The sequence below is a fragment of the Lycorma delicatula genome, chromosome 6 (genome assembly GCF_047948215.1).
Source record: "Lycorma delicatula isolate Av1 chromosome 6, ASM4794821v1, whole genome shotgun sequence".
In the NCBI taxonomy this organism is placed as follows: Eukaryota; Metazoa; Arthropoda; class Insecta; order Hemiptera; family Fulgoridae; genus Lycorma; species Lycorma delicatula.
This window is the reverse complement of record NC_134460.1, coordinates 9,432,956-9,445,401: the sequence shown is the minus strand read 5'-3', so window position 1 is coordinate 9,445,401 and position 12,446 is coordinate 9,432,956.

Below are 12,446 nucleotides of genomic sequence, written 5' to 3'. Positions count from 1 at the left end.
TTGGTAATCATAAATGAAACCCAAATAAAGGAAAATCAAAAAAGAAAATAAAATAATAAACATCAAATAATTATTAAGTAAAAAATCAAAAAATAAATAATTAAAATTTTTTTTAATTAATATACTCATAGAAATTTATATAGTGATATTTAGTTTCATTTCAGACCCCTCTGGAAGTCAGTTCCATTAAAGCCCGAACAGATATATTGATTTAATAGTGGTGTCATTAATTTTCCAAAAAATTAAAATTAATATCTGAATTAAAATGAATTTTTAAGAGCAGGTTAGGTGCCGTAACTATAGGTAACTCGATGTGAGCTCACTGAGCTGGTCTAACGGTTAACTCGTCATCGTAAATCAGCTGATTTAAAAGTGGAGAGTTCTAAGGTTCAAATCCTAGTAAAGTCAGTTACTTTTATACGGATTTGAATACTAGAACGTGGATACGGTGTTCTTTGGTGTTTGGGTTTCAATTAACCACACATCTCAGGAATGGTTGGTCTAAGATTGTACAAGACTACACTTCATTTACATTAATATACATATCATACTCATTCATCCTCTGAAGAATTATCTAAACGGTAGTTACCGGAGGCTAAACAGAAAAAGAAAGAAAGATAAATCGATGTAAGACTTAGTAATTGTTGTAAATGTCATACCTGTCTGTAAAAAATAACAACCATCCTTCGTTAAATTTATCAGGATTAGTGACATATAACGTAGTTTTATTTGTTAGTTTATATTATTTTCTGTTCACCACAGGAACTCCATTTGTATTACGAACATTTTAACCCTCAAGATACCAAATCTTATTTGTGAAATTTATATCTCGGATATAAATGACAGTTACAAGGAAACTGGGGCAGATTGTATAAAGAAAAACGTTTAATATACCTTATATCTATGGAAAATAATGGTTAATAACTTCCCGGCTACTGCAGTAACAAAACTATAAAGGGAAAATTTGGGTACCTAATTTTTTTTTGGCAAAATCATGTGCAAACCCGTATTTAGCGTTTCTAAATTTCTTATTCCAAAAAAAAAAAACGAATAAAAAGTTATAATAATTGTCGGAAATATCGTACATGTTCACAGGTACGTTTGTTGGCCTGTATTACTTAATATGTACAGTCTGCTCAACATGACACACTGTCATGTTGAGCATGATCTGTTACTTTTTGTGTAATGGTCATACAAAATTGAACATTAGTTTGTCGAAAATAATAAAGTCATTTTGTAAGATTAAGTTCCATCAAAGACATCATTGTATTATTTTTTTAATAAAATTTAAGTCTGAAAAACAAGGGTAAGCTGTTTAAGTTCCGTACTTAAAATGTCTGTTTAATTTGAATTGAAAAGATTGAAAATCCTACTTTATATACGAGGATAAGTCAATAATAATTGACTTGTTTTTATATATAATGTTATATAATGTTTTTATAAATTTTATTGCAATACAAATAGGAAACTTACATATACATCATTTTTCAACATAGTCTCCTTGCATTTCAACGGTCCATCGTTGCACAAGCTTGCTGATGCTCTCATAAAAAAAGTTTTTCGGTTGAGCTGCGAGCCAGGAATGCACAGGTACTTTCACTATTTCGTCCGAGGTAAATCGACGGCCCCTTAATGCCTCTTTGAGGACCAAACAAGTGGTACTCAGAAGGGGAAAGATCAGGACTATACTCCGTATAGTCCTGATCAGTAGATCAGTAGTATACTCCGTAGTCCTGATCAGTACATCAGAAAGATCAGTACATCTAAGTTGAGTTTCTGGAGCGTTTCAGCACCGTGGGCAGCAGAATGTGGACGGGCATGTCGTGCAACAACATAACACATTTCGGCGGTTTCTTCGAATTGCAGGCTTCAGCTTGGCAGTAAGCATCTCACTGTAACGCACACTGTTTATTGTCGTGCCCCTTTCCTCATAATGTTTCAGTACTGGGCCTTGTGAGTCCTTTTTTGAAGGGCGAATTTGGATGTTTCCATTCCATACTCTGCCGTTTACTCTCCGGCTCGTAATGATGGATCTATATTTTGTCACCGGTGATGATTCCGTCTAAGAAGTTGTTCGTTACCGTAGCGATCCAAATGTTTTTGGCAGATGTCCAAGCGCGTTTGTTTATGCGACTGTGTGAGTTGTTTTGGGGCCCATCTTGCACAGACTTTATGAAACACAAGTCTGTTGTGGACGATTTCGTAGGCAGAACCGTGATTCATTTTCAGACTGTGTGTCACTACATCCATAATTACTCGTCTGTCTAAGAAAACCATGTCACATGCACGCTCAATGTTTTCCTCATTTGTGGCGGTAAACGGTCGTCCGGCTCCTTCGTCGGGCCGTACGACCGTTTTTGAATTTTTCAATCCATTCGTAGACACTCCGTTGCGGCAACACAGTGTTCCCGTACTGTACCGAAAGTCTTCGATGAATTTCGGCCCCGGATACATCTCCCGACCACAAAAAATGGATCACTAAACGTTGCTCTTCTTTGGTGCAAACAAAAAGCGGAGCAGCCATGGTTAACGGCAGGGCAGCTATAATGGAACTAACCTCGCAGAATCAAACCTGCACAGACATAATAACAATTTAACCACGAATGCATCATCTACGCAACACGACAGTACTACCAACATAAACAAAAATATAACTAAATTGCGGATAATAATTGACTTACCTTCGTAGTACTAGACATGGTATAGACTAAAAGGAAACTTTTAAAAAACAGGTGGTTCCAAGAAACCCGTTTTATAGTTAAAAATATGGGAATATTTAAAAATTTCTCATATTTTTTTCTATTTATCAATTTTTCAAGTTGTAGCTGATGAAATGTTATACGAGTTATCATTGAAGATTCTTTCTTTTTCAAGATTTATTTCTTTTTTTTGATCATATCAAGATTCAAATATTTTTACTGATTTTTTTAAATTTTTTAAAGCAGGTATACCAGAAGAACAAAAATATATCGGTTCTTCTCTTTGTTATAAATATCTCATGGATTAGATGTCCAGTATAGAATCGAAGAGAAAAGATATAATTTTAGTTACGCGCATGGCCGTTGATCGATTCCTTATCTTTTTGCTTGACAAAGCCATTAGTAAAGATGACAACTTCTGTAAGCAAGGTCTTCTGTGTTTTCCAGTTTGCTTAATTTAAATCTGCAATTATTTGGATCAATATTGATTTTTCAAACAGCCCGAAGAAACGTACGATCCGAAAAAAGTTTAATTATGATCCTCCCAAGTGACAATAACATTTGGCGATGGCATAATCTGTTTGAAACGATCAGATATCTGTGTAAAGGGAAGAGTACGGGAGAGCAAGGAGACGAGCCGTTCTTTTTTGCTGAAGCAAGCGTAATAGGAATTGCTTATTTGGATATGCTGGACACACGGTTCTTTTTTCAACCTCAATTAATGGGCCGGAGAATTTTATTTGGAAAAATGATGCGTTTCCATTACGGCATGATTCTACACGAGATCGGTTTATGATGTTTTCCCTGACCGCTTATCGGTTACATGGACACTGACAGAGTATGTTTGCGCGGGCCTCCAAGGTCAACCTATCTGGTTCCCTTGTGATTTTTCGTTTGGAATTACAAAGGATGTGTGCGCCTTTATATGCCTCCGTTACCTAGTGATCTACGCGATTTAAGGCAAAGGATTAAAGCGGCTGTCGCTTCCATTACTTACTAATATTAAAGTATGGAACGAACTATCGTATCTCCTATGCTTGGATCTCCTATGATGGATGTGTGCCCCGTGATGTAAGTTGCTTTCATTGAATAATTGTGCGGAAAAACTGTTAGAGTTATTCTTTCATTTTATTTATGATAAATAGTGTAAGTTAAAGTCAAGAAATATTAAATAGCTTTAAAACTCCGCAATTCTTTTTTGTACATTCTGTCTCCTCTCGGAGAAAGATTTAATTTAATTATAAAACATAAACCGATAAGTACTTAATTGATCTTAATATTTTATTTTCTTTTCAGGTATGAAGAATGAGAGGAAAATCCTTTTGAAAGTAATTTTGCTCGTTAATTGTCGATAAGTATATCTTTTATAAAATTTGGAATAATTTTTTAATATTATTAAAAGAATATAAGCGTGATTAATATATTTTACTTTTGTTATGAAGTTCTGAAATTAATATTAACTTGAAGCGTGTTTTTATTTACTGGTTTTGTTTAATTCAGATGTAAGAATGAATGATGATTGTAAGTTAATTTAAATGAGAAATTAAAAAAATATATTATTTTTATTTTTGGCAAAACTTCAAAAAGAAATTAAGAAAGTTTTTAGGAAATGAGTTTTTATTTATTATTATTTTTATTATTCCCACTTAGCGTATATATATATATATATATATATATATATATATATATATATATATATATCCACTTATACTTTTCTTTAATTAATTTCAGTTTTGCTTTTAATTAGAAGGATTGAGAGTTATATAATTTATTAAAACTTCAGGATTTCGTAGTTTTTATTTTTCTTTATATTATTATAAAATATAATATACTTAATGAATGAAATAATTAAATCATAGCTATTTTCTGTTAATAGCAAGTTAAATCATTCCTATTTCCTATTAGTAGGAATACGGTATGAATTCTAAACAAACAAGTTTTAAAAACATTCGATTTATAGTCTTGTATTTTCTCTATAACTGTTTATTGTGGTTTATGTCATATTTTTATGAAACACTCTTGGGATTTGAATTAGTAACCAAACGCACAATTCCCAGGTTGTTTTTAGAAGTTTTTTTTAAACCCCGTTATATATAAGGATAGCAGATAACGTTTATTTTAACATATGTCTTCTTTTCCATTTAAGTACATATTTATACATATGAAAATTAAAAAAAATGAATCCGATACTTTTATTATTATTTTTACGGTGATAGTGAATTCTGGAAGTTGCAAAGCTTCAGAGAACATGTTCATTTTAAACGAGATAATTATTTATTAATAGATAAAAACATTTTATTTCTAAATAAACATGATAAAATTAACTCTTATCGATAATGGTATATAATATCCCAATGGTATTTAGTTTATTTTATTTTAAAAAACATACACAAATGGGGAAAATTCCCTCACGTAAAACATGTACTGTTTACACCCACTTCGCTACAAGGATAAAATTCGACAATGGATAATTAAAATGTGTGAATATAAATGCTTCAAAACATGTAAAAAAATAATCTGTCACTTATTGTGTTTTACTCCTTTTCGTCACTGTTTTGTATTTTCGCAGAAGTATGGTTCTTTAAAAAGGTTTTATTTACTCGGCAATATAGTAAAGACGAATGGCACCAACCGTCTTTCACCACTCGTTATACTACTATCGATTTTATTAATACTGTTAAACACACTTTTCGAGGAAGGTTGGCTCAATTGCTGCAGTGGAAATAAATTCCGATGCATCAGGGATATACTGTGCTGGATATACGTAGCTCTTTAAACCGGAATAGACATCGAGAGGAAATTATTTGCCTTACTAATAATTAATATTAATAGGGGGCGTACTATCTTACATATTGACACCTAATGAATCAGACTGATGTACCCGTTCGTTTTCGCTGTGACTGTCAACTAACGATACACCACATCCTTGTGGACTGCGTGTGTTAAGGTGGCATTGCGTCGGAACATCCGAGGTGATCTAGGAATCACTCTGAGGATGTTATAGAATATCTAGTAATTCTTTACAGCTAGACATTTATATTCTGTTGCTTAATGCTTATAATGATTTTTTAGTTTTATTTCGTGGTTCAATTTTTTTTAGTTTTCCTATGTTATTGTGCGGTTTATTTATTATTTTATTTTTCAGTTTATATAAAGTTATATGTAGCGTATGTTGTTATAAAATTAGTTTTTATATTGTAGAATCGTTGCTTTCGGGCGTTAATAACAAATCCTCGTTGTGCGCCACCCGACTTCCCAAAAAAAAAACTTTATACTACATGAAGTGAAAGCTTGTTATTTGAATTGGGGATTTGGCAGATCTTAAGTTTCATGATCGCTCTAAAAAAAAAAAAAAAATGCTGTGAAAAAATTTCAGAAAGATTTATTTACGTAGCTATTTCAAAAGATAGCTTCTTTTTTATTTGATATCTCCAAACTAGTGACCATAATTTGGTAATAATGAAATGTAGATTGGGGTTTCAAAACCTGAAGAAAAGTTGTCAGATGAATCGGTGGAATTTAGAGAAGCTTGAGGAAGAGGAGGTAAAGAAGATTTTTGAGGAGGACATCGCAAGAGGTCTGAGTAAAAAAGATAAGGTAGAAAATGTAGAAGAAGAATGGGAGAATGTAAAAAGGAAATTCTTAAATCAGCAGAAGCAAACTTAGGCGGAATAAAGAGAACTGGTAGAAAACCTTGGGTTTCAGACGATATATTGCAGCTGATGGATGAACGTAGAAAATATAAGAATGCTAGTGATGAAGAAAGTAAAAGGAACTATCGGCAATTAATATATGCTATAAACAGGAAGTGCAAACTGGTGAAAGAAGAGTGGATTAAAGAAAAGTGTTCAGAAGTGGAAAGAGAAATGAACATTGGTAAAATAGACGGAGCATACAGGAAAGTTAAGGAAAATTTTGGGGTACATAAATTAAAATCTAATAATGTGTTAAACAAAGATGGTACACCAATATATAATACGAAAGGTAAAGTCGATAGATGGGTGGAATATATTGAAGAGTTATACGGAGAAAATGAATTAGAAACATCCTGGAATAGTCGCTTTAATATTGGAAGGACAGGTAGAAGGGAAAAATTGTGTAGGCAGGCCACGTTTGGAATATGTAAAACAAATTGTTAGGGATGTAGGATGTAGAGGGTATACTGAAATGAAACGACTAGCACTAGATAGGGAATCTTGGAGAGCTGCATCAAACCAGTCAAATGCCTGAAGACAAAAAAAAAAAAAAATCTCCAAACTCTCTCATTTTTCCTGTTTAGCCTCCGGTAGCTACCGTTCAGATAATACTTCAGAGGATGAATGAGGATGATATGTATGAGTGTAAATGAAGTGTAGTCTAGTACATTCTCAGTTCGACCGTTCCTGAGATGTGTGGTTAATTGAAACCCAACCGCCAAAGAACACCGGTATCCACGATCTAGTATTCAAATCCGTGTAAAAATAGCTGGCTTTACTACGACTTGAACTCTGAAACTCTCGACTTCCAAATCAGCTGATTTGGGAAGACGCGTTCACCACTAGACCAACCCGGTGGGTTTGATATCTCCAAACTGGATGGACCGATTTATATAAAATTTGCAATGTTGATTTCTGTATATCATGTATTGATGCCCTTTAATTTGTCATAATAAGTGTTATTGGTGCAGGAAGTCGGACCTTATGGGTTCCACATCTTAAAATTTTACTCAAAGCGTAGGTAAATTTTTTCACATAGCTAAGATACTTCCTAATGATATTTGGTTTTATTCAAACCCCTATAAAAGAGTAGGGGCCAACAATTTTTTTTATTGTTTTTAGAGTCGGATGATTCCATTACATTAGTGTATCACTTTGGTTATGTACTCGTATTTGGAAAATTTCATTCAGGAATGGGAAACAATAAACCTACTTTTTTCGATAGTTATAGTTTTTCTGATTCCTTCGGAGTGAATTAAAAGATCTCTATGAAATTTTATACCACGATTTCTGAAAATGAATCATTTATGCCGTTTAAGTTTCAACTGATCAAGGAACATATATTTTCCGGCTTAAATGGAAAATTTATGTAAATATTTTGTTTTATATATTTAGTTAAAAAAAGCCACATGAAAAAAAGAAAATTTCAGTTGTAGAAACAGTTACTTAACACTTCAATTATTGAAATCTTGTTTCAGTGCCTCTGTACCGGTTTGACAGTTGACTATAACTTTTATTAATTTAACGTATTGAATATTTTCCGCTGTAGTAACCCTTTCCACGACCAAATAAATTTTAATTTTAGAAAAACACAATTTCAGGGATCGAAACTCTACTGTCACTTCACTATCTCTGTACGAAAGTATCACTGAAGCGTGAACGTTTACAACGAATAATGACGTTTACTACGCTAGTAGTAGCAGACTTAAAGGTGACCTAGATAACTGAAGTTTGAATCGGATAGGATCGACCGTTGCTTATATTTTATAATATATACTGTATATATAATTACTTTTCACCGAAACTATCATAACCCAACCGCTTTGAGATAGGAGTATGTTACGTAACAGTTATACGTTCGATTAATGTATAACTGTTAAAAAAAATTATTTAAGGTTCCCTAACTTTGTTATCACATTGTATAAATAAATAGATAATTGAAATGAAAGAAATGATAATAATAAAAAATAAATAATTAATTAGAAAATTCAAATTACGTACAAAATACGGAAAATTAATATTTTTAGCTAGTTTTTTAGAATTAGAATAAAGATCCTAAAAATAAATATTGCCGTGTTAAGAAACGCTATTTGAAGCAAAAATTTTTTTTTTTTTTAAATATTTAATTCACAGAAACGTTCAATTCAATTAAGTCTGTATCATTTATCTTTTATATGGACGATTATACGTATGATAATACATAAGTAATGAATGCATTCATATATATAAAATCCATTAGGTTTTATATCTCTTTTATCGATTATAATTTACCATTTTTACTGTGAAAAGGGATTGGGGTTTAAAAACCTGAAGAAAAGGTGTCAGATGAATCGGTGGATTTTAGAGAAGCTTGAGGAAGAGGAGGTAAAGAAGATTTTTGAGGAGGACATCGCAAGAGGTCTGAATAAAAAAGATAAGGTAGAAAATGTAGAAGAAGAATGGGAGAATGTTAAAAAGGAAATTCTTAAATCAGCAGAAGCAAACTTAGGCGGAATAAAGAGAACTGGTAGAAAACCTTGGGTTTCAGACGATATATTGCAGCTGATGGATGAACGTAGAAAATATAAGAATGCTAGTGATGAAGAAAGTAAAAGGAACTATCGGAAATTAAGAAATGCTATAAACAGGAAGTGCAAACTGGTGAAAGAAGAGTGGATTAAAAAAAAGTGTTCAGAAGTGGAAAGAGAAATGAACATTGGTAAAATAGACGGAGCATACAGGAAAGTTAAGGAAAATTTTGGGGTACATAATTAAAATCTAATAATGTGTTAAACAAAGATGGTACACCGATATATAATACAAAAGGTAAAGTCGATAGATGGGTGGAATATATTGAAGAGTTATACGGAGGAAATGAATTAGAAAATGGTGTTATAGAGGAAGAACAGGAAGTTGAGGAGGATGAAATGGGAGAAACAATACTGAGATCTGAATTTAAGAGAGCATTAAAAGATTTAAATGGCAGAAAGGCTCCTGGAATAGAAGGAATACCTGTAGAATTACTGCGCAGTGCAGGTGAGGAAGCGATTGATAGATTATACAAACTGGTGTGTAATATTTATGAAAATGGGGAATTTCCATCAGACTTCAAAAAAAGTGTTATAGTTATGATACCAAAGAAAGCCGGGGCAGATAAATGTGAAGAATACAGAAAAATTAGTTTAACTAGTCATGCATCAAAAATCTTACTAGAATTCTATACAGAAGAATTGAGAGGAGATTGGAAGAAGTGTTAGGAGAAGACCAATTTGGTTTCAGGAAAAGTATAGGGACAAGCGAAGCAATTTTAGGCCTCAGATTAATAGTAGAAGGAAGATTAAAGAAAAACAAACCGACATACTTGGCGTTTATAGACCTAGAAAACTCATTCGATAACGTAGACTGGAATAAAATGTTCAGCATTTTTGGAAAAATATAGTTAAAAGAAGAGACAGACTTATAGGCCACATACTAAGGCATCCTGGAATAGTCGCTTTAATATTGGAAGGACAGGTAGAAGGGAAAAATTGTGTAGGCAGGCCACGTTTGGAGTATGTAAAACAAATTGTTGGGGATGTAGGATGTAGAGGGTATACTGAAATGAAACGACTAGCACTAGATAGGGAATCTTGGAGAGCTGCATCAAACCAGTCAAATGACTGAAGACAAAAAAAAAAAAAAAAAACTGTGAAAAGTTGAAGGCTTTAAATCACAAAATAAAAACATTCTGTATGGTTTTTTAACTAAAATCTTTACTTTTTTTTTGGTTTTATCTCTTTGTACGAGCAATACTGGGTGTCCGTAAAAGAGCTTAAATGTTTCAAGAACGAATACAGTATAGCATTCAATAGTGGTTTATGCGTATCTTAAAGCAACAATAATTAAGACTTAGTTTACTTATTCTCTGTCAGATAGCAGTTATCAAGACTGTTACACAAGCCAAGCTGTTATTAGTCTGAGCCTCAATACCATGGCATCGCTACATGCGAAAACACAATGCGTGTACCGGTTTGTAGAAACAAAATTAGTAACTAAAATACGAAGAAAATGTACTCAAGTCTATCGTAAAATTTTCCTAACTGACAAAAGCATAAATAGTGGTGTGAACAGTTGTGGGAAACCGGTTTCGTCAACTAAATATTTCTAAAAGCAATCCATGACGTTGTTCGCAAGCGATCGAAATTTCACGTTTTATAAACTTCAGCTATTCCATGAAATAAAACAACGATGAGCTACAAAAAGTTCAATCTTTTACAACCGTGTTAGACTTCATTTCAGCTGATGAAAACTTATTATTTTATTTTTTGATAATGTAACATTTCACGTTCATGGAGTCTTGAATTACCTTTATTGTCGAATATGGGATTCAGAAATTTCACACGAATCGGTGAAATTAGTTCAGATATGTCCGAAGATGAATTTCTGGTGTGGTATTATGCATAATCAAAATTTTGGTCCATTTTTTCCCACAAGTAGACTTTTACGGGCATAGTATTCTCAGACATGTTACAGAACTTTGTATTTCCGCAGATCGGTAATTTAATTTTTCAACAAGTGGAGCCCCTTCACATCATGCAGAATTTATCTGGACGGCGCTCAACGATATGTACCCAAAAGACCGGGTAGACAGAGCAGCTCTCATCGCTTGTAATGCGAAATCCTGATTTGACGCCAATTGATTTCTTCTTTTGGAATTAAATAAAAGACATCGAAGAAAAAACTCTAGTCATTCTACTACCTAAGAATAACAGCAGCCCTGAAGCGATTCCTACAGATATGCTCGCCAGAATGTGGAGTGAGGTGAATTATCGAATTGACTACTGCAGGATTGTAAACAGTGCTCGTATTGAGTTACATTAAGAGGTTAAAAAAACTTTTCTATTTTAATTTATAGAAATATATATATTTGTATTATTTGAAGGTCCGGCTTCGAATCCCGCTCGGGCATGGCATTTTTCATACGCTACAAAATTCGATTTCCATATCCCACACACAAGATTTAGGCTTATATGACGATATCATTAAGCAACCGAACAAAAAATAAATTTCGAACAGCCATTAGAAAGGAAAGAGCATTTAAAACTAAGTTTATAAAAAAAAAAAAATAATAGTAATATAATTTTATCGGCTCGGGTACTTATAAATTTGCCTCTAAGATTTTGTAGCACAAATCGGTACTACATGATTGCTAAAATATTATTTTTCTAAAATTTTTGTTTTATTTTATTGCGTTAATATTATGATATTTTTTTGTCTTTATTAATTTATTTACGTGTCTGTGTGTTCGTGTAATTATTCTTTATGTAAGTTTTCAATTGTTTCTATTTTATTTTCTTAGCCACATCATAATCTCATTATAATAATCTCGCTATAAATTTCATCATTACAACTGTTTTCGTTTCAGTAAATTACTAGATATGAATTAAATGGCAAATACGATATAAAATATTTGAAAGGCTTATTAATGTAAAATACCTTATTAAATTTAATTCTCCTTCTAATTCTACTTGATGAGTTTCCATTTGATATGCTTCATTGATATCCTGTATTTCATTTTATAATATTTTGGCTTACGTTAAGTACAATTAATTTCTAAAGAAAATTAATGCGATACATTTAAATTGAAGTTTACATCGTATAACTTATTAGTTTTACTATTTTATTTCATTATTATATACTATAAATTTATTTGGTGCTATCTGCCTTTCTAGTGGTATAATAATTTTTTTTAATATAGAAGATTTCAAGGACGTTTGTCATCTTTTCTATAAAGACACTACCTCGTATTTTTATACTATTGAAGGACGCAAAAGAATATTGTTTAATAACTGCATAATTATTCCTTTAATTATCTCTTTCTTAAAAAAAATAATTATTTAATTTTTACTATTTTTCTTTTATATAACCTTGGAAAAAGAAATACTATGTATTTATTTCCAATGTAGTTTTGTAATTCCAAGATTTTATAATTTCCTATTCTATTACGTATTTGATATCACTTTCATCATAACAAAAATTTTGAAACCCAAAACAAAAGTTTTAATCGTAATTTGATTGTAGAAATTTTGCTTTT